The sequence below is a fragment of the Sander lucioperca genome, chromosome 8 (assembly GCF_008315115.2).
Source record: "Sander lucioperca isolate FBNREF2018 chromosome 8, SLUC_FBN_1.2, whole genome shotgun sequence".
NCBI classification, from domain to species: domain Eukaryota; kingdom Metazoa; phylum Chordata; class Actinopteri; order Perciformes; family Percidae; genus Sander; species Sander lucioperca.
Window position 1 is genome coordinate 30,194,509 of NC_050180.1, and position 26,843 is coordinate 30,221,351.

General features: G+C 40.5%; 1 protein-coding gene across 5 annotated transcripts in view; it reads right to left on the minus strand.

Moving 5' to 3' along the window:
• Window positions 1-26,843, minus strand: part of b3gat1a (beta-1,3-glucuronyltransferase 1 (glucuronosyltransferase P) a) — an 83,919-nt gene that overhangs the window by 22,029 nt on the left and 35,047 nt on the right. For all 5 annotated transcript variants that reach the window (XM_031290817.2, XM_031290818.2, XM_036004365.1 and 2 more), the window contains exon 2: window positions 16,722-16,946. The gene's annotated coding sequence lies outside the window, so the exon portion shown is untranslated. The remainder of the gene's footprint in view (window positions 1-16,721; window positions 16,947-26,843) is intronic.

A 26,843-nucleotide genomic window follows, 5' to 3' on the forward strand; every position in this document is an offset into this window, starting at 1 on the left:
CCCTCTGTCCTTCAGATTTGTAAAGTTGAGTCTTCAAAGACGAAGCAGGGGCATGTTTCCAAGTTGTTATCGAGTCTGCCTCTGACTTCTGTGCTCACTTGGCCCTGATCATCTCCTATTTCCAGAGGACCCAATAATAACATCATATTTCCCTTGCTTGCTTTCTGGCATCATTTTGATGTACTCTCCAGTCGGCAGAGAAAACAGGCTCTCTGGAGATAGTGTGTCTTGGTATGTCCAATCGTTCGCTTTAGTTTATGAATTCATTGGTCTCGGACTAGCTTGGTAAAGTAAAGCACAGAACAGTTTTCAGGGATATCTAGGGAACCTTGGAAGACAAGTTGCTGCAATAGATCATTATTGATGTTACTGTCACACAGCCCCCCAAAAAGCTGTTGTTAAAAGTGAATTTTGAATCTGTGGGCATTGATTCAAACATGCTTAATTGCTTTTAAAATATAATCAAGGAGCTGAATTCAAGGCCCAGAATCATCATAACAGCATTGCAACGTTTAATAAACATGCAGGCATTTGGCTTGGTTACTCTGGTACTCAGTCATTTGATATATATATATATATATATATATATATATATATATATATATATATATATATATATATATCACATATCTACATGTATGTTATATATATACAAATTTAAAAAGATTTTTATTAATACATAATAATGTTTACAATAAAACAGGCCCTCCTGGGCTGGCCGTCTGCACATACCGAGGCGATTGCTATGGAACAGAGGTAACGTTAGCCTACACTAGCAGCTAGCATAGGCTATTTATTTTGTTTAATGCTAAAGAGTTAGTTCAGATTCACCAAAGTCAAACAATACCACAAACAAACTAACTGATCCAGACAGCAGTAGACCAGCAACTAATTGATTGAGGCAGTGGTAGAACAGCAACTCCCATGTTATAGGTAAATGAAAATAGAGTCTGGTGGCTTTGAGGAGAGCACAGACGCAGAGTGGTACTTATAGGAGCTGTGGCATGTGGTTATTAAAATAAATGTAAATTTAATGGATGAAAAAACAATTAGAGGCTGCCTTGTTGTAGTCGAGAACCATGTGTTGCACTGAAGCAATTTGAATCTCTTTGAGTCTTTTTCTCACAAACTAATTCAACTAATTAGTGGGCAGAGGGGGAACTGATGACATACTGTACAATGTTAATCTGAAAATCTTGAGCAGAGTTGGCAATTATCTTGCTTTTCAAAATGTGTACAAACAAGTTTAAAGTTCTTGAAATTAAAACAGGCATACAACTACCACAGGTATTTATGTGGCAAAAAAACCCAATCAACTTGTGTTGGAGAAAGCATTTCCTATTAAATTAGATCTTTTATGTCTGCCATGTTTGTTGCTATGCTACTATTAATATTCTATGTTTGGGTTCAACTAAAGGTCGCCTTCACACTGGTTTTGTGTAACTTGTCCCATCAATCCAATTCACACCTGCCATGGAGCGCGTTTCTTCAAAATTTGATGATCACCTCATGAAACAACTGCTTGCTTTGAGTCAAGCTAATAATAGCAATGCATGGAAGGCAGCTACTGTATACTTTGGTGGGCTGTGAGAGGAAAGACAGTTATGTTGTTTACAATCATGTCATATTCTTAGGTATACCTTATATCATGTTAACTGGATTTATAAAATGCTAGTTAAATTGACATTGGTAATAATTTATGAAGTAATTAGTAATGAAAGAGTGTCTGAAGTGTGATTAACAGATGTAAACCATTACAGAACATATCAACCTTAATCTGCCAGATTTCCACTATTAAGAGCACAAAACCAGTTATTCTAATCACTGTAAACAATGTTTGAAAAACAAAAAAAATAGCCAGAGTGTGGCAGAAAGTGCTGTTATGCATGCTTGATTTAGATGATGAGGATGGCTATTTCATTTCAGCAAAACTTGAATAACCCATTAGCTGTGAGCATTGGTCCTGATTGATGGCTCCAGTCCATGCCTGGATCAGGCTGCCTCAGCAATGATGAAAGATTTAAGAGCACCAACCTTCAGGCAGGTTCTTTTCTGCTGATAACCATGGGGGATAGCCTAGCACAGTCTGCCCTTAACTTATCCTGACTAATTTATAGTCCGGCTCACCCAGGGCACATTTCCAATGCTGGACCTGGGAGCACAACACAGCCTCTTACAGCTGGCTGAGCAGACTGAAGGAGCTCCGCCAGGATTGCAGAGGCTGCCACTGCGACGTGAACCTGCCATGTCGGGTCAGCGCAGTTCAGCTCTGATCACAATGGAGTTGTGGGAGATGTCCTTTTGGGAGAATATAGGGACAGATGGATTAACAGCACTGTCTCGTTTCTCCTCATTATGACTGTTAGTCATTTCTACACTTTCGTTTTTGTATGATTAAACAAATTGTATGTAATGTGTTAATTAGGTTTAGATGTTATCAAGGTTTTGCTAGCTAGCTGTCTTTAAGCTAAGCTAACCGGCCACGGACATTACTTGTTTATTTACTGCAAAGATAGGAGATAAATTTTTCTAGTAGCTCTCCACCATAAAGCAAATATGCATATTTGCCAAAATGTCAAATGTATTTCCTTGCTGCACTTATAATTAATAAATGAGAATAAATGCTGCTCATAAACAACACTGACCAAAACTTTATATGAATAATTTGCCTTACAGCAAAAAGGGAATTAATAACATAATCATGGTTTAGATGTTCTCACTACAGCCGTTAGAGGTTGGGTTGTACAGTACTGTGAATTAGAAAATGTCATTGGATCCTATGTGCGCCATCAACAGGACAAACAATATCAATCATAAAGTATAGGCAAATGACACAAAATCAACACTTTACAACCTCTTATGTGGACTTCAACAGTTCCCAACAATAAAAGGAAAAGCATAGCGTTTATCTCGTTAGAATTGGTTTCTGTGTACAGGGCATTGACTTAAACCACATGTGAATGTACAGGCTTATTATGCCTCAGCAGCATAAGGTCAAAGGTTGACAGAGGGAGCTCCCAGATTCATTAGCTAATTAAAGGCTGCATCATGTGTGGGAGTTTAGGTGTTCGACTCTCTACTGCACTCTCGACTTCAACATGCTGTCTCTGTTGAGCTCTGAGTTCCTTAATGAGGGTTAGACCATGGATTTCTCCGATAAAAGATTCCCCAGCGTCAAAGTCCCACAATTAAATGCCCTTGTGGGGGGAAAATAATATAATTATGAATCTGATAATCGCTAATTAATCCTAAGGGATTTGATCCAATGCAATGACAGTATAGCCAAGAGTTGTGTTAAGAGTTTTTGTTATGAAAACTCACTGCTTGTTTGACAATAGATCAGAATCGTCGGGCATCTGAATGAATCTTTTTCAAAATCGAACTGAATTTTATTAATAAGAAATGTTCAATACTTGGAAAAATGACATGGGAACAACAGCAGCCTCAGGTGAAGAACCCAGAAACCAGTGAGGAAAATGGAGTGGAGCTCCGTGACCAACATGAGAAAACTGGGTAGCCCTACCGTGTCATAAGTGTGTAGCAGTGTAGCGTAGCTGCATTTGTGAATTTAAATCATTGAAGTGCTTGAGGACCACATGCATACTCAGCAAAACCTTCCCTAGGATAAGAGTTTTTGAGGATATATGTCTGACGCAGAGGCAGATGAACTTGGCACATAACAATGTGACACAGCTGCCAGTTTGCTCATATCCATCTCTGGTGTTTTCTTAATTATATAATTAGTCAGGGTGTTGGTATATGTGATTTACCTCTATAACATGCTGTCATTAACTTTGAACCTGCCAGTAAAACACAGCCCCCCCAGGAGAAAGCTAATTTGTGGAGGAGACTGATTTTAATAGCTTTGGTAATTAGTGGATGCAACATTATTATTATTATATTCCATGCACTGCATGTGTGAGTCATTCCATTTGTTAATGCCTTACGCAGTGTATTTTATTTATTTTATGAACACAATGATATACTAGAAGATGTGTCACAGATGATGTATTTGCACTCATGTGTTGACATACAAGGGCTGGAGTCCAAACACTGAAAAAAATAGACATGCAAAAAAACCTGAAAATCATGTGTCAGTGTGTCATACTATTTTACTTTATTACCAAAATAAAAATAAAAACTGATCTTACTAATGCACATGTATCTCATTGTACTGTATATTAAAATCATTCTTTGCAGCAGTCTTAACAAGCTAGTCTTTCCACATTATTATTCAAATTCTATATTAAAAACAGTTTAGCACTTATGCACGACTTTTACACAAATGGTATTTCTTGAATACCACCATAAAAGCACTGACATTTAAAGATCTCGGTAAAATGTCAAATAAGTGATGATGCCGAATGCAGGCCTAATGAAGTAGCAAGTTAGCATAGCTTCCAGCTCAATGTAAAAACAAGGCACCTTTGACATTTCAACCTGAGCCTTGATAATCCTCTCTTTGCTGGGCTCTCAAATTGTTGCTTATCACTTACTATTATTATTTGTCCTTTGCTTGTATGCGGCTATGCACGGTCGCATTCAAAGAGCACCCGAGGGCACAGAAAGATGACACCGACAGAACAGTGTTGACACAGCGACTGTGTGTCTGCTGATGCTACATTACAGAGGTGTCACTGACTCAACGGAACAATGACTTTGCTGAGATAAAGAGCACGGTGGTGACTGACGGCAACACTGTCACCAAATCCATTGGCAGTTTTCAGCTTTATGGATGCTGTGCAAGCATCAGTGAAAACAACAGTACTGTGTCATAGTGATAATAATAATAATAAAGGGCACGACTTAATACACCAAAACCAAATCTCAAATGTAACCTTAATTCATTGCCAGACCAAACCATGTTCTTATCTAACAAGAGTACAGTGAGGCTGTACTTGAGCTAACAATTACCATGTTAACATGCTTAGATTGCTGATGTTAAAGGAATAAGTTTGACATGTTGGGAAATATGCTTATTTGCTTTCCAGATTTATATGTGAAGGTTGAAACCGCCCTTATGTCTGTACAATATGAAGCCTCTGTCCGGAGCTGGAGCTTAGTTTAGCACAAAGATTGCAGGAGTAACAGCTAGCCTGTTTCTGCCAAAGGTAACAATATTGGCCTAACAGCAATCTCACTAATTAACATCTTATATCTTGTTTGTTTATCTGTACAAGAACTGAAGTGTAGAAAGGACAAGCTTTGGTTTTAGGGGAGGTTACAGCCAGCAGAGACTCCAGAGAGTCATTGTGCTGGACCAAGAAATAGTACTGCACATAACCCCTGTAAAACCGCAACTTTTACACAAACAATTTTTATACTTTAAATAGTTTTTGTATCAATTACTGAGCTTCGGAGGTGCTGGTAGGCAGATTTTTCTTTCCTTCAGATAGAGCTAGCTGGCTAGCTATTTCCCCCTGTTTCTTGAATTCGTAAGCTGATTGGCTGGCTGTAGCCTAATATTTACCAGACAGACATAAAGGTGGTATCAATATTTTATCACACTCTTGGCAAGAAAGCAAATAGTATAGTATAGTGTTTACCAAAATGTTAAACCATTCCTTCAAAATTGTTTAAATTCGCAACTTTTATTAAGCGGGATTCAGCATTTTTCAATGTCAACAGTATTTGAACCAGCGATGTACCATGTATCTCAACCATATGTTCTATATTGTTATTTTCCATCAACAACTACAACAGCCACACACGCACACACGCACACACACACACACACACACACACACACACACACACACACACACACACACACACACACACACACATACACACACACACACACACACACACACACACACACACACACACACACACACACACAAACCACTAACACAGTCACACACCAAAGCCAGCATGACTTTCCTCCTGCCTAATGGTGATCAATAGCCTATAGGCTGAGGGGGAAACCCTAATCCATTCGCCACTATACTGAACCGTATGACCCAGTATCTATAATGAACCCCCTTCGGGGCTGAGGCATTATATGTGGAAATGTCTCCAATTAGGCCATCTAGCTGTAAAGTCCAGGGAGTGTTGGGCAATAGCAAAATTAGAGGGGGGGTTGTGGATGGGACTGAGCTACAATCAGGTGTTAGCAGAGCTGCATTCAATAACTCTGTTCTTAGCATGTGTATTCTTATGCTGCTTAAAGTCTGCTGATTGCACAAATCAAAGGCTATTTTTTTCCTCCAGCTAAACGACTCATATCATTGCACAGTGAATCCTCTAAACAGCAGCTTCTCATGTTAAAGCACATTGATACAAATTCTGTTTTTACGGTCACCGGCTTAGATTACTTGAGGCCGATGCATGATTTTACATTTGCATAACATCTCAATCTGACTGCAGATGATCCTATTTATCATATTTTCAGCCTTAAGTAAAGCCTTGTTCTTTCACAAAACATTTATCACTTCCACTGTACTGAAATGCAGATATTAAGTAGATTTCTTGGTTGGTAACTACAGTAAAGAAACATGACACGTTTTTATGACACCTTGGAGGTGAGACGTCATCATGAGTTTGATGAATGTATCCCTGAAGTTTGACTGACCCCTCTGGGCCTTTGACCTTTAATGGCGCTCAAGGATTTCTAGTTGGATGGATGGAGTACTGTATAGACATTAGGCAAGAGGAAAGGTCATAGGCTTAATACAACCATTCATCTAGCTACAATCATGTAATAATGTCACATGTGTACTTGAATTATGTGGCTCATCATAGGCCTGACAGTATTTGACAATGTTTGGTTATATTTTCAATATGTTTCTGAATAGTTTGTTTAGTTGTAATTAGTGATAATTCTGTCTATTGCTTTATTATTATTATTATTATTAATATTGTTATTATTATTATTATTATCACACAAAATATAGAAAACTGTTTTTGTTTACTCATGTTGTAAATGCATATAAACCTATCATGTTTACTTTTCAGGCGCTGTTTTTTATAACAAAATGTCTTAGAATCAATGTTTTTGCAGAGATGAAAAAAAATCTTAAATGTGATGAATCATTCAAAATTGTGGCGACAGCTTTTTTAACAAAAAGCATTGTGTCCTCATTTAGAGATGTGCTGAGCAGATCTTAAATATGACTTTTGAGTAGGATGAGCTTTACTTGCCTAGCTCATGCTCAATTTGTCTTGAGCATTTAGAGATGCCAGTGGGCAGAGAAATGACCCTTTCTTTCTCTAATGCTGTTGCATTATGGAATAACTTCTAGTTGAGCATCATAGAAGATTTTCACTGGCTTATTATTGATTAGCCTCTTTGTCCAATTCAGATTGACACATTGGTTTTCATGCAGCTCTGAGTCAAGTCAAAACTGAGAACTCAACTCTCAAACATACAGCACGTCCCTTCTTTCAGATGGTAACCCTACATGAGGAAGCAGCTTCGTACAGCTTCACCCTGCATATTGCTTCAGTTCCACAGTATGTGTGTGTGTGTGTGTGTTTGTCCATGTCTATATCTTAACCACTATACAAACCTGATGTGTGTGTGTTTGTGTGTGTGTGTGTATGTCAGTTTGTTAGGTCACGGTTGGCGAGCTCAGAACATTCAAATGTCGCTGTTCATTATCACCCTTTCTGCTTTGATTATGTTCTATGATAAAATCAGAGAACAACTTTTAATCTTCATCTATTCAATTGTTTCTTTGCTTGTGCATCCGCACACAAGCTGCACACACTGACGTGTGAATTTGACAAAACTTGATAACAATGATGCATCTCAGTATTTCAGGATTTCAGCAAAACATTCAAAATGATAGTGATTTGTCCCAGCAGGAGGGATACGACCACTGCAGACCAAAACAAGTTGTTACTGATTGGCACTACATCTGCTGGATGACATTTTTCACTGTCGCCTGAAAATCAAGCAACTATGTTGCTATGATTTAGCATCATAAACCTTCCCCACAATTGTTGTTTTACTTGTTGTCTGGTGAGGCAGACAATTTCCTTGGAGAATAGGGTCTGGTTTCCCAAAGATAGACTTTGACTGTGGCTATGGCTTAGATCTAACTAATAGTCAAAATATAAACGTGTAAATGCATCCCCTAGTAGTAGGACTAATTTGCCATGAGTTCTTGGTACATTCAAAAAAAAGACACGCACATTAGGATGGGTGCTGGATCAAAGAAATATCATTAAAAAAGAAATCCACACACCAAATCTAAGGAAGAACCTGGTGCTCGAAACATTATACAGCATTAAAATCCTTCTAATGGGAGCTCCTTGGTGTGCATATCTACTTGTTTCAATGATTTCTGGAAGGATTTAACAGTTACAAGGACTGTGAAAATTCATTGGTGAGTGTAACAATACAAAAAACCTCCAGCACCACATCATCTCAGTGCAGAGCAGGCCTGTCGCAGAGCTGAGATGCTGTGGCTTCTTAATGTGGCAGGGCTCAATACTTATGCTAACCCATCAGTCAGGATCAGGATGGTTTCTTTGGGCGAACGAAAACCATGTCCTCACTGCCGTATATTTCCAACAGTTTACTGTGCTCTCTGTAAACTCTTTCCTCTCTCATTGCTTGCTCCACAACATGTCAGCAAACACAAATTATGAGCCATGTTTTGCTCTTTTGTCATTTGGTTCCACTGATCAGCAGGTGTCCCTGATTGTTACCATGGAAACATGGGTCTTAGTTCTGAGTTAGGCTGGGAGGTAGGGCCGCCTTTGCCTCATTTACTTAGATATGGTGCTTTTAGTCACAATGACCCCTGCTCCACCCATTAACTGATTGGTCAAACTTCCACCTACCGGTTCAGTGTTTTTCAGACTTAAATCTAACCTGTTGAGATTTAAACAGGCTGTGTGAGACTAACTCAGTGTAAAAAGCTCTGATAACATGGAATAAAAAATGCCTTGTTTTTTAAACAAAAACACTAAATATTGTACACAGCGGCCATATGCTCGGCTAGAAAATAGAGCAATAACATTGCCTCGAAAGGAGTTTGTTGGTGCTGAATAGCTGCAGGGCGAGACAATGTTAGTGTATCCCTGTTTGTTTCCCAATGGAGATGGTGCAACTCTGGGGGGTTGTGCTTTAGTAAAGACTGTAAAGTGCTGCTAGTTTAGACTGGCCAAGGGCTGTCTAATGACACACACACACACACACACACACACACACACACACACACACACACACACACACACACACACACACACACACACACACACACACTGATGTGGTCTGATGGGCTTTAGGGTGATTTAACTTCTTTAAAAGCCTTTATGATCTCCTGGTTTGTGTGTCGGTGCAAGTGAATGCGTTTATATCTGTGCTTGTGCTTTTGTGTGTGGACACATGGCTGCATGTTGTCTGTATGTGTGTGGGTTTCATCAGACAACTTAACGCCAACTTTCACAATTCCCCAGGACCTTGCTGAGTCTTAGAGCAGTCCTAGTTATCTAATCTTGCAGGAGCTAACTGTGTGCAGGTACCATACTGTACAGCGCTGCAGCCAGCTGGCTTGTGGATAAATCCCAAATTGTCTGAGAGACTGAACCACTTATTTGGGTCATGTTGGTTTGGGTAGAATGGAGCTGTTCAAATGCTGAACTTCCAATGAGCTACTGTGCTCATTTTATCCTTTTGTTTTTCTCCACAATTTGGCATTCGGTTTGCATGCCTTCTGCATGTGGAGTGTTTGTTACAGTAACTGTGCCACACAACTCCTCTGCGAATGGTTTATTCTCCCAAAACCAGGTTGCTGTGCACTGAATAATTCAATGTTCAAGAGGGAAATGTTAAGAAACATTTTTCATGATAATATGAAATTGCAAACAGTTGCATCATGCCACAACACTTTTCTTTACTCCTTCTATCCTTACAATACAACATGATCTATGTCTGAGAAATGTATGTCCTTGCAACTGTCCTTTCAGCAGTTCTTACAGAAGATAACTCATTTCAACAATGTCTTAGAAGGAGTCATGGATTTATAAATATATAAAAATAAACAATTAGTGGGTGGTTTAATTAGTTAAAAGGTGGTTAAAAACATTTAGTGAGGACTGGTGGAATACAGGATAAACTAAAAAGCACAAAAACTCAGTCACAAAGCTTTTGTGGGAGCCGCTTTTTCACCAGAAGTTTTTAGGTCAGCCATGTGTATGCTTGCTTGGCTTGTGAGAATTAATGCTTGAGCAAACTGCCAAGGGGACAAATGTAATTGTGGTGTAGGTGAAAAAAGCAAGTAAACATAGATGCATTTAAGCACTTTCTAAAGCCACCAAATGTATGTGTTATTATCGTTGAACTGCCTATTTTGTGTAAGTAATGACATACAATGATTGCACGTCATGCTTGGAATTTCATCATTAATCTTAGAAAAATTCAGCAGCTAATGAAAATGAAATTGAAATGAGAAAACGTCCCCTGTAGGACTTCTGCTTAGCAGGTATTACAGAACAAAGAGCTTGTGCAACAAAGGGCAGAAGAAATGCCGCAAAAAGCTCACAGTAGATTTGGTGGAGTGACAATGATGAGCAGTGTCTTCCCTGTATAACAAGCTCACCCTATCACCGAGCTGAAATCTAGGCAGTTCATCTCGGAAGTTCAAGGATTGCATACTGTTTGCAGGCATAAGGAGAAAATGCAATGGGTGCTTTTTGAGAAAGGCGCATTCTCACTTAATAATTTATGTTCCAATTTTTTGTTCTACAAAAACCTTGGTCTCTAGCGTGTTTATCATCCAGAGCAAGTGAGAGACACAGGACCCTAGAACCGAATGGAAAATGCACTTACTGTTAATAACAATGCCTGGAGGTTCTGCTGCCTCAGGCCAGGACAAGCATAACTGTGATGCATTCTTAACATACACGGGCCTTTTTTGTATATGCTGAGCTCTTTAGACAATGGTACACTGTACCTCTGTTTGGGAGATTAGTCTGAATGCTCCAGCTGTGATAAAGAATGAGGCAGATAAACACATAAAGAACACCCAATGTTGTTTTCTGCATCTAACATAGAGTAGGCCTACAACATACTTTTCACATTGTACACCAGTGACTGCAGGAAAGTACACCCAAATCATTATTTCGTAAAATTTGCAGACGATACAGCAATTCTGAGCCTTCTCCAGAAGTACATAAACCCTTCTGTGTACCACGATGAGATCGATACCTTTATCAAGTGGTGTGACATCAACCGTCTTATCTTAAATGTCACAAAAACACAGGAGATGGTCCTTGACCCAAGGCAAGTGATTGACCATTAGCCAGACGTCATCAAAAATCAGGAAATCACCCAGGTATTGTCTTACAAAAACGTAGGTGTCCATATGGACAATCTTCTCTGCTGGAAAACACACATTGACCACCTGCGCAATAGACTGCAGCAGAGATTATACTTTCTAAGGCAACTGAGACTGTATGGAGCCAGATCAAGCTTGTGTTCTACCAGGCGATTCTGGAGAGTATTACTAGAATAGAATAGAACGCCTTTTATTGTCACTATACACATGTACAACAAGATTAAAAGCAACTCCTTTTTCCTGTGCCAACATGTATGTAACCGGGGTGCACAGTTCAAAGACGCTGTATACTATGGTTTTATATACAGTGTAATATGCAGTTTGGAGTAATGATATTGCACGGTATACAGATATTGCACATTAATGAAATTGCACAGTATTATCAATATTATCGAAAGTATTAAATATTAAATATTGCACAGTAGGTGGATAGAAGAAAGTCCGGGGGTTGGGGGGTTAGACTGTGAAGTCAGTGCATGTGTGAGTTCAAAGTGGTTATGGCTTTCGGAAAGAAACTGTTCTTGAGTATGTTAATCCTTGTTCTGATGCACCTGTAGCGCCTCCCTGAGGGCAACAGGTTAAACAGATCAAAGCCAGGGTGGGCTGTCCTTGGTGATGTTTTCTGCTCTGCTGAGGCAGCGGGAGGTGTAAAAGTCCATCAGGGAGGGGAGAGGGCAGCCAATGATCTTCTGTGCTGCTTTTACTACTCTCTGAAGCCTCTCCTTGTCTGCCACGGTGCAGCCACCATACCATACTGTGATACGGTACGTCAGCAGGCTCTTGATGGATGAGCAGTAGAAGGTCAGCAGCAGGTTGGAGTCCAGGTTGTGCTTCCTGAGGACCCTCAGGAAGTGTAGCTGCTGTTGAGCCTTCTTGATGACCGCTGTGATGTTGTCTGTCCAGGAGATGTCAGTGGAGATAAGGACGGCGAGAAATCGGAAGGTGTGGACCCTCTCCACACACTCGCCGTTGATGAACAGGGGGGCTAGGTTGATGCTGTTGTTCCTGAAGTCGACAATGATCTCCATAGTTTTCTTGGTGTTCAGAGCCAGGTTGTTCTTTGAACACCAGGCTGCCAAATTCAGGACCTCCTCTCTGTAGGCTGCCTCGTCTCCCTTTGAGATGAGTCCGACCACTGTGGTGTCGTCAGCAAACTTGACGACAAGGTTGTTGTTGTGGCCGGACTGCAGTCGTGGGTGTAGAGACAGTACAGGAGGGGGCTCAGCACACAGCCCTGTGGGGAGCCGGTGCTCAGCGTGCGAGTGGAGGAGAGGTGGGGGCCGAGTCTCACCGACTGGGGCCGGTTGGTGAGAAAGTCCTTTATCCAGGCACATGCAAGAGGGGGGAGGCCGAGAGTGACCAGTTTGGTGATGAGAATGTCCGGAATGATTGTATTGAAAGCTGAGCTGTAATCTAATATTAGATATGGAATCACAGCATGGTTTGGCAACTTAACAGTGCAGCTAAAATGCAGGCTGGTCAGCACACACAAGACAGCCATGAGGATAATAGGGAGGAAAGAGTACAAGTCCATACAGAGTCTGTATGAGCAAGCTGTTAGAAAACAAGCCGAAAGAATCACTGCAGACTCTCTATACCCTCTCTTTTCTGAACATGAACTTCTGCCATCAGGAAGAAGATTCCGTGTGCCGAGAAGTAAAACAAACAGACTAAAGTTATCGTTTATCCCAACGTCCATCAAGCTGCTGAACTCCAATAGTAAATCTTAGCACAGCAGAGCTGGTGTGCAATAAATACACCAGCACTTTTTGTACTTCACACTTTAATTATTACAGTTAATTCTTAGGATGTTGTGTTGTCTGTGCTGTCATGTGTGTCCTCCTTTTGTGTCCTAGGACGCTTTGTTGATCTTACGTTTATGTTGATTTTATTTTATGTTGATTTTAGAATGTTTTTTTCTGTTACATGTTTATGTTGTGAAACAACAGGTTGTAGCACTATGTCCAAGACAAATTTCCCCTCTGGGACAATAAAGTGTATTCTATAACATCTGACTTTTTCCAACAATATGTAAATAGTGCTGTATTACCTTTACCGCTGAAATTTTCCCATAACCATATGAGCCGTGTGCTTACAATTGTATAGAAAGTCTTAAATCACATGGATTATGATCTTAAACATTGTCAGGAGACAACCTATACCCTATAATTAAACAATGCCATATTTTATCTAATTCATTGTTTGGTCAATAATACATACAAAAAATAGTGTAAAAGGCCATCACAATTTCATAGCCTGAGGTGATTTTTTTTTGTGTGACCAACAGTTGAAAATCTAAATATATTCCATTTACAGTATAATGTTATGACAAGGTAAAACAGTGAAAAGTATCAAAGTAGTTTCCCGTTAATTTTCTGTTGATCAACTGATCAATTAATCACCTATTCATTACAGCTTTAAATTCCAGTAACTTAGATTTTATTAAAATACATGTATTGGATTGTTTTACAATTTCATGATCACACATTATATTTAGGCCTGTATTCATTCGTATGATTATTTATTTCACAATGTCTCATTTATTGAATTACATTTGAACATTTTGGGTCTCCATATACAACGCTTTGTAGATTTTAGATTACAGAATCTGAACACCTTACTCATCTTACAACATGAAGTGGAAAACTTGCACATTTAACATGCAGTAATCATTTTGAATACATGTTTACTTATCTGTGTAATCTTTAGCCAGAGTTGGCCAGAACAGAGAGAACAGAGGATTTATATTGTAAATGTGTCTGGTGGCCTTATAGCTTCTCTGAGCTTTCTCTCATCCTCTCTCTGTCAAACTCTGTCATACCCACACACACAAGTTTATCTTCCATCCCTCCTTTATATTTTAGTGTCCTCCTCTTTAGCCACCTCATCTTCCGTCCCTCTCTCTCAAGGACAATTTCTCCCTGCCTCTTTTTTTTATTAACTTCCTCCTCTTCTTGACCCCATCTCCAACCTCCCTTCTTTTCTCCCTCTTCCTCCATTCATCTCTCTCTCTCTCTCTCTCTCTCTCTCTCTCTCTCTCTCTCCCTCTGTCGTTTTGACTGGCTCTCTCTGGAGGCGGATGTGTCTCTGTGGCCCTCTGCAGATCTGGAAAGGACATCCTCTCAGTTTAATTCAAGTCAACCCCGGTCTCCTGGTGCTCCAAGGCGCAGCATGTGTGACAGCTCTACAGAGACAGCCAGAAGGAACAGACAAGGCTCATCTGCATATACGTGTGAGTGTTAGTGTGTGTGTGTGTGTGTTTGTATGTGAGAGGGACAGTGTGTTTCAGCCAGGCATCTTTCAACATTTCCCTGCAGACTGAAACCGTTACTTTCACCCTGGCAGCAATCAGAGCCATCTATAAATCTATGATGAGAGGCTGCTATGTTGATTAGTCAGTGCTAATTCAGCTCACACCAATTAAGAGGGTTGGATGTGCTATCTAAATTATTACATAACATATGATATGTGCTCTAAGCCTGTTGGAGAGACTGTAAATAAAAACTATGATCATAAAACTGTTATGGTATTGTGCCTTTTTTCACATGTGGGCAAACAGTTTGCCTAGCAGCCGCATATCGTGTGGCTGCCAGCAGGAATATTGCATACAAGAACATTTTATTGCCATCCAATACATACTGTAATAAAGCCCAATAAAACAACACAAACTATATCCTCAAATATGACCACGTATTTGCATCAATACCTATCTGCCAGTCTCAACAAAAACAAACACAAATGTAGGATTTATTACAGGGCTGTTCTATTGGATTGCATTAACCTGCGAGGTATTGCTTGTATTTTGTCAATACTGTATACTCACAATGACAAAGCAAAAATTCTGATGTTCATGTTAACATTTTTAGTTAGTTTTACGTTAGTTAGTTTTCCAAATATTCAGTCATAACTCAAAGACAAATAAAAATTGACCTGATGATGGCACTAGATGAAAAGTCATCAGGATACATCTGCTTTGAACCATCAATGTCTGTACAAACTTTTGTGCCGATCCATCACGTAGATGTTGAGATATTTCACGGGTTAAGTGATGTTGAACTACTGCTGGCACCAGAGGAAAAGTCATTAGGATTCATCCTCTGTGGATCATAAATATCTGTACTAAAATCAATGGCAATTTATTCTCTTGTTGTCAAGACATTCCACTAGAAGCCAAAAATGTCAACCTCATGGTGACGTTAGAGGAAAAGTGAGGAGGATTCATCTTCTCGTGATCCATGAATGTCTGTACAAAGTGCTGCATGATTATGGTTTGTCAAAGCATATCCAAGAACTATATACTGTATATGCTCTGCCTTTTACGCAAGGCAAGGCAGCTTTATATATAGCACATTTCAGCAACAAGGCAATTCAAAGTAATTTATTATAACAAAAGTATCATTTAAATTGTGCTGTTATGATTTTTTTTATCATTGTCTGAGAGCAGTTGGTGTAACATAGCCTACAAAAGTTTAATATTTGGTGCAGTGTGAAACATTGGTATCGACCAATGGTGTGATCCCAGGGCGTTTGTGGTTTATGTAAGTCATATAGATCTGTGTGCTAACCTGTCCTATTTTAGCCGAGTTTGTTTGCACTGGGCAAAAGGCAATATGAGAGTATGAGGTTTCAATTCATCTTACCTTAGGCTTGCCAATAAGGAATCATGAAATTTTCTCTGGTGGTGAGAAGACAACAGAGCCTACAAGCGATGTAACAGCCAAGCCTCTCTCACTCCTTCTCTCTCCCTCACCTCACTATCTCATCATTTGCTGCCTTTTGCCACCTTAAGATTATTTCCTCGGATTTGTCATCAGCAGCATCAGCTCTTGAGCTCTTTTACACCTCCCCCCTTCCTGTCTTCCTCACCTCCCAACCTTCTCCCCCATGCTCCCATGCACTATGCTCACATATATATCAATCTCTAATAATATTTGAGGCCAGGAGGATTGTATGATTATTTTGCCCCTGTCCTCCACCTAATTCCCCTACTGGATTTCCTAGTGAAAATTGAACATGAATTGGACAGGAAGCGAGACAGAAAGTATGAAGACAGCCATGATAAAGTGAGACAGAGAGTGAGAGAGATAGTGGATGGTGGTAGGCTACTATCACCTGCATCCCTCTATACCTTTAACCACGTCCTCTGATGCTCAGAGAGATTTTATTTTAGCTGCCTTGTAGAATAAAATAAATAAGTAAGGAAGTGACAGTGAAAAAAACTGTATTTGAAAAACATATCTGGTTAGAAATGCACTGCACCTAACAAAGGGATCAATCTCTTGCAATGATTCTTAGATGGAATACTGGTTATGAACTTGTATATACTGTACTGGAACAAAAACATCAAATGTATGGGAATGTGTAGCACAGTCCTGGTCAGTTGTATGGACATTTGTTCCCCCATAACAATGAGAACAATAGGATACTCACAAGCAGTCCTCTGCCCGTCTGCAGCAAGCACAGGCCCCTCCTCCAGTGTATTCCTCTCCTCCTTGTGTCGTAGGATACTGCCACAACTCTTTGTCTCAAGCCTGCCTTTGGTGCTGTCTGGAGAGCAGAGATGTCTGCAGTTGCAGGTGGTGAAACGCAGTGGAAAGCTGTGTCACCGGTGCTATCCAAACTCTCTCAACAGTTTCACGTCCTCAGGGCTGGCCTCTGGAAAAACAAGAGCACGAGAGAGATGTGAGTAAGAATGGGCCCCCTCTTTCCAATACAATGATGGGCATTGAAGAAAGGGAATGAGCAGGATGGCAGCTGGCAGGAGACGCTGCCATACCATAACAGCCACTGGATCATTCTCAGTGCCTCAGTGGCCAGGATTTCTGTTTGCATCTGGACAGCTGTCAGGAGAATTAATCTTTATGTGTGTGTATTCCTCTGAGGACTCTGATGAGGTACAGTTACAAGCTGCTTGACATACAGGAAATTGATGAGTTTTTTCTTTTTGCCTTCATGGGGTGTGCTTTTTAGGACTACACCCATGTAGCTGACTTCATTTCTGCATATGGGTATTTCACATTTTTATCATACAATATTAAAACCAGTTGCATGGACTTATATTTCTATTTTTTCCCATAAATGAGTTTCTTTGTCCTACGCCCTCGGGAAATGATAACAGAACAGCAAAGAAATAAATTGCTGAAATATGGCCAGATGCATATCAAAACACAAATTTCACAATTTATTTAGCCCATCAGCTATTAATAGCCTACCTCCTCTAAGGCATGGCCTCTGGAGAGCATCATTTCAAAATGTCCATTTGGAAGAAATAAAACAACACACCAGCTGCACTTCTCACTCACTCCACCGCAATTCCTCTCCCCCAGCTACCGCTCTCCATTATTGATGAGACTTCCTCTGTCGGCCTCATCTGCAACCGTGTTGGTTGTCCTCGCCTGTGGGCAGCCGCTGTGGTTACAGAGGGGGACCAGCTGATGCCACGCAAGGAGAAATGAGACACATTACTCGCCTATTGACAAGATGTGATGCAGAGGGCAAGCAGTGTCGCAGGTTTGTTATCGGCCTAATCTACATTCAATAGGGTTGTCATAAGGGAAGAAAGTAATTATCTCAAAACCATGGGGAATACCCCTTCTGTAGATCCAGCTGACTCGAGGATTCTCAACCTGAGCCACAGGATTTAAAACATACTCTGTGGAGCCACATTACTGGGGATGGAGGAATGAAGCTTTCTGAAGCACCAAATCACTATGAAGCAATTGTGTTGAAGATGGTTCACTGTTTCGAAGCATTTGATACAGTCAAAAATGGCAACATCTGCTGGCCAAACCCTTGGTATTGCATTGGTGGGGATGGATGAAATCTGAGACCATAATGAAACAGTTGGTCAGAATACTAGTGACAGAGTCTACTGCTCTGTGTTCAAATACTGAGGCAGATCACCTTACATCCTGTATTCACAACATAACGAGGCATCGTTTGGGGTGTTTCGTGAGTTCTGGTGTGGTGAAGCGAGGCATTAAAACATCTATCAAAGCTCGATACTGTGTTGAGTATAACTACAAAGTACAACAACAAAAGCACCAAGGTAGAAACATGGATGCAGAGCTAAGTGACAAAAAACAAGCTACAGTCGGCTACCAGGGTTATAGCTTCCCATACAAACAACATCTTCAGGCTAGTATGACATTGTGATTTGTGATCATGCATTTCACTGCAACTGCTGCTGAAAGACTAAAAACCTACTGTCAGAATTCTCTGTAAAGAAAACATATGTTCATAATAAGAGGGAGTATGAAAACGAAAGCATCACTGGCATGTGAAGTCCTCTACATGTAAAATGTATTAAATGTACTTAAAGAAAAAGAAAACTCTTACAACATACACTACATTTATATATATATATATATATATATATACATATATATATATAATATATTATTTTGGAACAATGTAAAGGCGTGTCCACATTAAAGTGGAAAAACAAGGGTTGTGCGCAAAATGATCTGCATTGGTCGGCATGATATTGACCACCATTACTTCCGGGGATGCTGTACCAAATGGCACCACCTTAGCTACAATGATAATGTTAATAGCAGTTGAACGCTACGTTTCCGAGACTCAAACTGATGTTTTGTAACAAACCTCGTAGCTGCATCGGCATGCTGATATTTTGCTGAGCGAAGATCTTTTTTTTCTTCAGAAACAAGTAATTTGTTCTTTGTCCCATCAGTGCAAAAAATGGTCAACAGCTCACCCTTTTGGGCCCTCTTTTGACCCAGGGCCTGGTGTCAAGTCCACATTGTTTTTCCGGCTCCTACACCATCACATGCAGAGACATACACTCTGCCTCCAAAACACCATATATTCTGTTTTGACATGATGGAGATTGAAAGAACTGTTCAAATATACACCTCCTGCATGGCAGGGAACAATACATCACTCCACCACCCCTAGAGGCTCAAAGCCCATAACTGTAGCAATGTCAGGTTTAATGAAAAGAAAATCATCATATCATGTGTAATATCAATAACAATGTGAATGAAAATCAATGTAAAATAAATCAGAAACAAAAGTGAGCATGACATTATTCAAACAACACACAACAACACAGACTATAATTTAAACAGACCAGATTATAAGTCAAAGAAACTCTCAGCAGTTGCTCAGCAGGTCATTTCAGCACCAAGAGACTCTGATAGAAAAAGCTCAAACAGCAATAATTGTCATCTTAGCCTGTGGAGTGGCCAAAGGGGGCCAAGGATCTGAAGTTGAGGGTTTTGTGCCATGTGTAGCTATGGTTACAACACTGAATATAAATTGGCTGCTGTCTGATAGGAGGTGTAATATAGTGAAAGCAAAAGATAGTGATAGTTTCAAGATAAGCTGATGTCATTTTAAAATGAGGATTCAGTCATTTAAATGTTACTCCAAAACCTCCACACCTGCCTATCTGCCTGGGGCTGTTTGGGGCTTATTTATATAATAACATCATTATTCATGAGCTACAACTGGGGTTGACCCCCTCTGTTTACAAAGACAATGGCTGCTTAAAACAGAAATCTCTATCGACGAACCAAATTCAGACCCTAAAAGGAAAGAATTGTCTTGCTTATATAAACACAAAAAAACATATGTGACTTAAGATATTTGCAACACATTTTTTTTTCATGTTCCGATACAGTATTATAAATATAGGTAGTCCGTGTGTTTCAGTTCTCTCCAGGTTATTGGGGTATGTTAGAGATTTTTACCCAGCAGAAGGGTTCTGCATTTCATTAACATCTGCAATGCACTCAGAAACTCCTTCAGGACTTGATGGACTCACAGCACAAACCACGGACTTAAGAGTGTGTGGACTGCAGCAGGCGGCTCATGTTCTGCTCTATGACCAGATACCAAACACAAACACACACACACACACACACACACACACACACACACACACACACACACACACACACACACACACACACAGTGTATGTGCGTGGGAGCCCGCAGACATTCACACTCTTTCAGACAAGCTCATACTGTGCGGAAAGCTGTGGCTCTAACGTGGGCTGACCAATACGACCACGGTCAGTCTGTGCATCTGACAGTGACGGATGGAGGACAAAACATTAAGACGGAGGATTGGATTGGATTAATGTAACCCATCAGAATAGAGATGGCCTGGTGTACTGTGTATACACACAAATGTATCATGAATCAATGCTTCCTCTTGCAAAGGTTGTCTTGCAGGAAGAAATCCAACTCACAAAAAAAAAAAAAGTGTATTAATATGACACTTCTCTTCCTTTATGCAGTTTCGATTGTGATTTCCCGTTCTATATGTACTGACTGCGGCATGACTTTTAAGATATTTTCTAATCTAACACAGAGTCTGCAGGAGCAGCTGTGAGAGCCCTGCAGGGACAATCCTTTCTAATTCTGCTTCCACCACTCACCGGGAGCCATGTGCAGGACATCAGAATAAAACACACACACACACACACACACACACACACACACACACACACACACACACACACACACACACAGGTTTGTGGCCCTATCTTTGTGGGGACCCTTACCCTAACCTTAACCATCACAACTAAATGCCTAACCTTAACTTACCTTAACCCTAACCATAACCTAATTCTATCCCTAATCCTAAAACCAAGTCTTAACCCTCAAACAGCCCTTTAAACTTGGGGGGGTCCAGCATTTTGGCCCCACAAGGCCGTCGGTACCCCACAAATATACTGGACTCCCGGTTTTTGGACCCCACGAATATAGATAAACAAGCCTACATACACACACACACACACACACACACACACACACACACACACACACACACACACACACACACACACACACACACACACACACACACCTGCCCATAGCAAGAAAAGCAACCACTGCACTATGGCAAGGGAGAAGCACATGCTTACTTCGGCAGAATTCACTATACTTTTATGTGTATCTTTGCATCCTTGAAGAGTCAGAACTTTGCTGCCTTCCACTGCAGAAATTCCCCTGACATACAATAATACCACCAAGGTATGTGTGATCGCCATTGAATAATATTACTGTCGAGTGGAAAATACCCCACTGTGAAAAAAAAACAAAGCCTGTCCTCTGCTGAATCTTTGATGGTGCGTCAGATAACGCCAGAGATAATGACAGACCTTGTGGCCTTTTTCATTCTGAACACATCTGTCATTTAAGTGAAAATTGCCAGGTTTGTCATGAAAGAGAATTCATAATGCCTTTGAGTATGGCTCTATGATTAATTCAGGCATGTCAGTTGGTGAGTAAATGCTTCTTTATTCTCGTGTAAGTGGTCAATATTAATAATGCACATGCGGGTCTAAGTTCAGCATCCGTCTTGGCAAAGTTCAATATGGGAGGTTTCACCAGCCGCACACGCTTGTCACCACATTCTTACTCTTTCTTTCTCTCTCTTTTCCAATGCAAGCGCACCACTCCATCCTTTCTCTCTCTTTCTGTCCCTGGCCATGAAAGGCGCCGTATACCTCTGACGCCTATTCTGATAGAAAGATGTGGCCCATCAGCAGTAATTGGAGGAGCTGTGGTGGTTGGGTTTCTCTAGGAGGCGGCAGAGTGATCGATTCCATGGATCGTGGAGGTGGGCAGGCTGGCTGACAGCACTGCATCCCCCACAGCTCCTGACAGCTCAATGAAGGCCAAGCCGCAGAGCACAGGATGTCCTTATACAAGAACAATCATCAAGCGTGCAGGTCATCTTCGAGCCCCCAGAACTCACAGCCATCCAGTTAAATCATAATTATCCATTTAGTCAATTATCAGCTGGATAAAAGCACGTTGCACCTGTCATTACACTCACATTAAAGAATAAAGGAAATGTCAGAGTCCTAATAGCGATGATGTGATGTAATTATCTCCAAGGTGATTTATTTGAAAGATTTTACAGCGATAATCTCTCGACGCCTTCATACATTCTCTGAGGTATACAAATTTAATTGCAGAGTGTGTGCGATGACACAATGAAATAGCACAAGATGTGGATGATGGATGTGACAGAGACTTCACACAGGCAAGCTAATTTGCATTAAAAAATTGTCAATACAGCGCTGCGTTTTCTAATCACAGCTTTGGAGAGCAGTCTTTGTTTGTCCTCCTGTTTATGGTTTTGCTCAAGACCAAAACTGTGCTGTGCTGAGCTCAGCCTGATCATTGGTTACCATGGCGACACATGGTAGCTGGGACTGATGGCGTAGTACAAAAGCGTATCACAGGTTACCTCAAAAGAACTATTTATTTACCTTATCCTTACCACTGTTAGACGTCATGTTACCTTTTGTGTCAAGAGAAACCTGGTGACTCTGCTTTGAACCTGCCGGCAACTACAACATTGTACGAAAATATGAAAAGCCTGTGGCTTTCAAAGATCATTTTACTGATTCTGTTGAATAAATGAGGAAATGCCCTACAGAAAATTGGCCAATATACTGTGACCTACATATTTCTTGTGGTAAGGCCTCAAATCCTACTCTCAACAAAGTCCAGTGTGAATTCCAACACACTCCACATACACCACGCAGAGGTTGTTCCACTGATAACACAAAATATGTCAATGAATTGCTTCAGTAGCTGCCATATCTTTGACAATATTAGGCCTTGTTGCAGGGTTTCAACCCTGTGACCAGTAATATTATAGCGGCAATGATTCATGTGGCTCTGACCACGCCAAAAAACCTCCATGTCCTGGCTTAGAGCCAGAGTTATTAAACCTTCCCAGCTATGGCCACGTGCCGACTGCTACATTAGAACCACACAGAATGTGTATGTGTTAATGTAATAATATAGTCTTCAAAATGTTTTTGTTAGTAAGATTTGTCATATTCTATATACTTAGTTTAATGGTTTGATTATTATTTTTATTTAGTTCTATAATGGTCTAAATGCGGTTTTATAGCCTTTTCTACAACAGGAATAAGATTGTGGTGCACAAATACTGATATTTTTGATTGAACTTCAAATGGCATTGTAGGTAATTATTTATATACTAAATATTGAGAAATCAGCCTATAATAAACCCATCATATGTTCATTTAAAATTTAAGGATGTAATACCCATTGATTACAACCACCAAGTGTATACAAAGAATACAAAGGATATAATCTCAGTGTCCTCACTAATAGCTACAACCCTGAAATTTGGCCATGCCAACAAATGACAGCTAAAATGAACCAGCATTTTTTTTAACCCCACTGACAATTTCATTTTCATACTATTTAAGAATTAAATTACTTGTTCAAATTTCCTTTTTTGCATTGCAGCATCCTTATTCTCTAGGAGTTTGGCAAATACTGTTAAACAGCCTCCCCTTAATGCTACCTGCTGATCCCCCTCAGGAAGAACTTTTGACAGAGACGGAGGACAGGAGAAGGTTGTGGCTTTACAGGCAACCCCCCTATAATATTACCTCTCTTCCCTCTGCCACACACACACACTCATACACACACACACACACACATACACATACACACACACACACACACACACACACACACACACACACACACACACACAGGTTTGTGGCCCTATCTTTGTTGGGACCATACACACATACACAACTGCTCCCACCATTTCTGGAGTATACTGATCACTATGAAGAATTCCCAGCCTCAGCCAGAGCTGCAGAGCTATACAGGAATAACATCAGCAGCCTGAAGGTGCTGCTGGGTGAAACAGCCAGAATCTCAGTTGGTCTCTGGGGTATACCTAGATAATTGCTCAATGTTGTGTCCTGTTGGAATGGAACACTACTCTGAAATATTGTTTCCAGGACTAACAAAACTTTATATATATATATATATATATATATATAATATTAGTGGGGTCAGTTAAACGCGTTATTAACGGCGTTAACGCAAACCCATTTTAACGGCGTCAATGTTTTTATCGCGAGATTAACGTTCTTTTTGGCCAAGCAAACTTTGTAGTTTTTTTCACATGCTGTTGCAACAACTAGTAACGTTAGAAAAACTACAACACCACACCAGATCTAGCTAGACCGGAAACAAAACAACAGGCACGCCTGCACTTGTTTGGGCTTGTGAGCCGGCCAAAGAGTAGTAGGCTAACGTTACATTTTGAGTGGATGGTGAGCGTGAGACGCAGAAATGGATGCCAATTAGATTCTGAATGGAAAGTTTACTTTTAAAAAGTTGTCGAGGGGGACAGTAGTTTCACGCATACACAGCCTGTACTCCACGGAGAAAGCAAACTGCAAGTGATCACTGGACGTCAGTGAGTAATCAAAATTATTTAGGAGTTACTGCACACTATATTGACTGTGTATATCAGCATACGGTTTTAGGAATGTGTTGTTTGTATCGTTTTTTTGACTGTTTTTGTCATTTGGGACATTGTCCACCCCCTTTTCTGTCCAGGAGAATTGTTACATTCCTTATTAGAAAAATGTAAAGGTTACAAATGTCCTGCTGTGGCATCTGGTTTTTGGACCATTTTGTTAGTACTGTATAAGCAAAGTGTTAGTGTTACATCTCAGTTAGGTTAGGTACTTGGAGGAATTGTGCAATAATGACAGATTCACACGTTTCTTTTGTTTACAGTAAATAAAAAATAAACAAATACAAATCTTAAAGTCAAGTTCAAAAAGTAACTTTCTTTGCATTAATTTGATTCCCAATTACGATACACTGGTAAGAATTGCTTTCCATTGTTATTATGTACTTACTGAGATTATATCCTTTGTAATTAATCGCGATTAAAAATAGATCTAGATCTATTTTTAATCGCGATTAATCGCTAAATTTCTATAGTTATTCACGATTAATCGCATGTTTTATCACATGAATGAAATTGTATTATTTTGCATTTCAGAACTGTTTTTTTATATATATATATATATATATATTTACTTAAAAAAAAGAAGAAGAAATATTTATTACTTTTAATCACAAGAAAACATTTAGACCACCTCCCTGAATGTTTGTGAATCAATACTGTTGGCTCATGGCTGCTGGGTACTTCACTGCATCCCTATAGTACCTTTACCCTTGGAGTGGCCGATTTGACAGGCTGGTGTTGATGTTTCGAGGACCATTACACAAAGAACGCACTCACTTCCTTAAGTGAAGAAGCAACCGCAGCCTTTCAGTAGATGCCTTTCATCTTCACAGCTGTCGATCAACCAGCCAGGGTCATTTTCAACTTCTGCAGAATTTCAATTGACCCCAGGAAGATAGTCGAGGGGCTGAGAGAGTAGGTAACTGCTGTTGCTTCCACTTGGCTGCTTTACCTCTCATGTTTGGTTCGAGGCATTACACCTGCAGAGTGGTAGGAGCAGCCACCAGACACTATGGGAAACTTTGGAGGCGATGACATGCTCCAGGCTTGAAGTTTAGTCGCCATTCCTGTGATGAATGTTTATGAGCTGCTATTATCACAACTGTGGTGGTTGCTGTAGAAAGACAACAAGCCTGTGCTGCTTGAAATATGTATCACTTTATCTCACCTGCTTTTCAAAACATCATAATCTATTTATGTGATTATTGTTCACAACAACTCTGCTGACCTCAGCGCTTTAGTGAGCATCATAAGAATTGTAACTGTATGACTGTGGGTCACTTAAAGATCTATGTTGTTAATGATGCATATAAAAAGAAGGCAGCCATTATGAATTAATCACTCCTTATTCATACTCTTGACTATAACACTTGAGTTTACACTTGAGTAGGATATTGTGGATATGCAGTAGCGTACCGTGGGCTTTCAGTCAGGGCCTTCCGTAACGCCCCCCACCCCCCCCCCCCCCCCGCAAAAAAAAACCGAACAACCACACCACACACGCACACCACTGTGCATTAAACAGCTTTAGGCACATCAACACAGCATCACCATCTACACCCAAACAACAGCAATACAAATGTATATAAATAAAATCCCGCAATAACTTTATCTCTCCTAAACAGTAAGAAGTAACACTCACCCATTACTTGTAAATGAAATCCATCCTTTCTGATGAAACGTTCAATGACCTCCTCATGCAGTCGCGCATCCTGCTTAAGATGAATGAGCAGCTCCTTCTCTATGGCAATAGATGCCAGTGCAGAGAGTCGTGTTTGTCCGGTTGCATTCCGTGAATACGTTTTGATGCGCTTGAGAGCGGAGAAAGATCGCTCAACTGATGCGGTGGACACTGGTATTGTCACGATCAAGCATGTGAGGGCATAAAGCTGTGACATGCTGACTGCAAGCCCCGTGCTCATCAGAAATGTCAGTAGGTCACTTGGACTCTTTCCCTGAAAGTTTGTCATGCTGTACATCACTTTGAGCTCTGCTCTGAGTCTGCCCAGGTCAAAGTGTGCGCCGTAGCTCTCATCCAGGCTCCTCAGCTCAGTTTCGGGAAATGTCTGCTTGAACTTGGTAAACAGCTGTGCGTCCAGCAATGCAACAAACAGTAGTCGCTTGTGATCCTCAAATCGATTCCTGATTTGCGTGATGATGCTGTCGATTAGCGCTGTGTGTAGCTGTCTGTAGTGCGCGTGCGGGTCTGTTCGGCCTCTAGCTGCGCTCGGCTGTCCCGCGGCCTC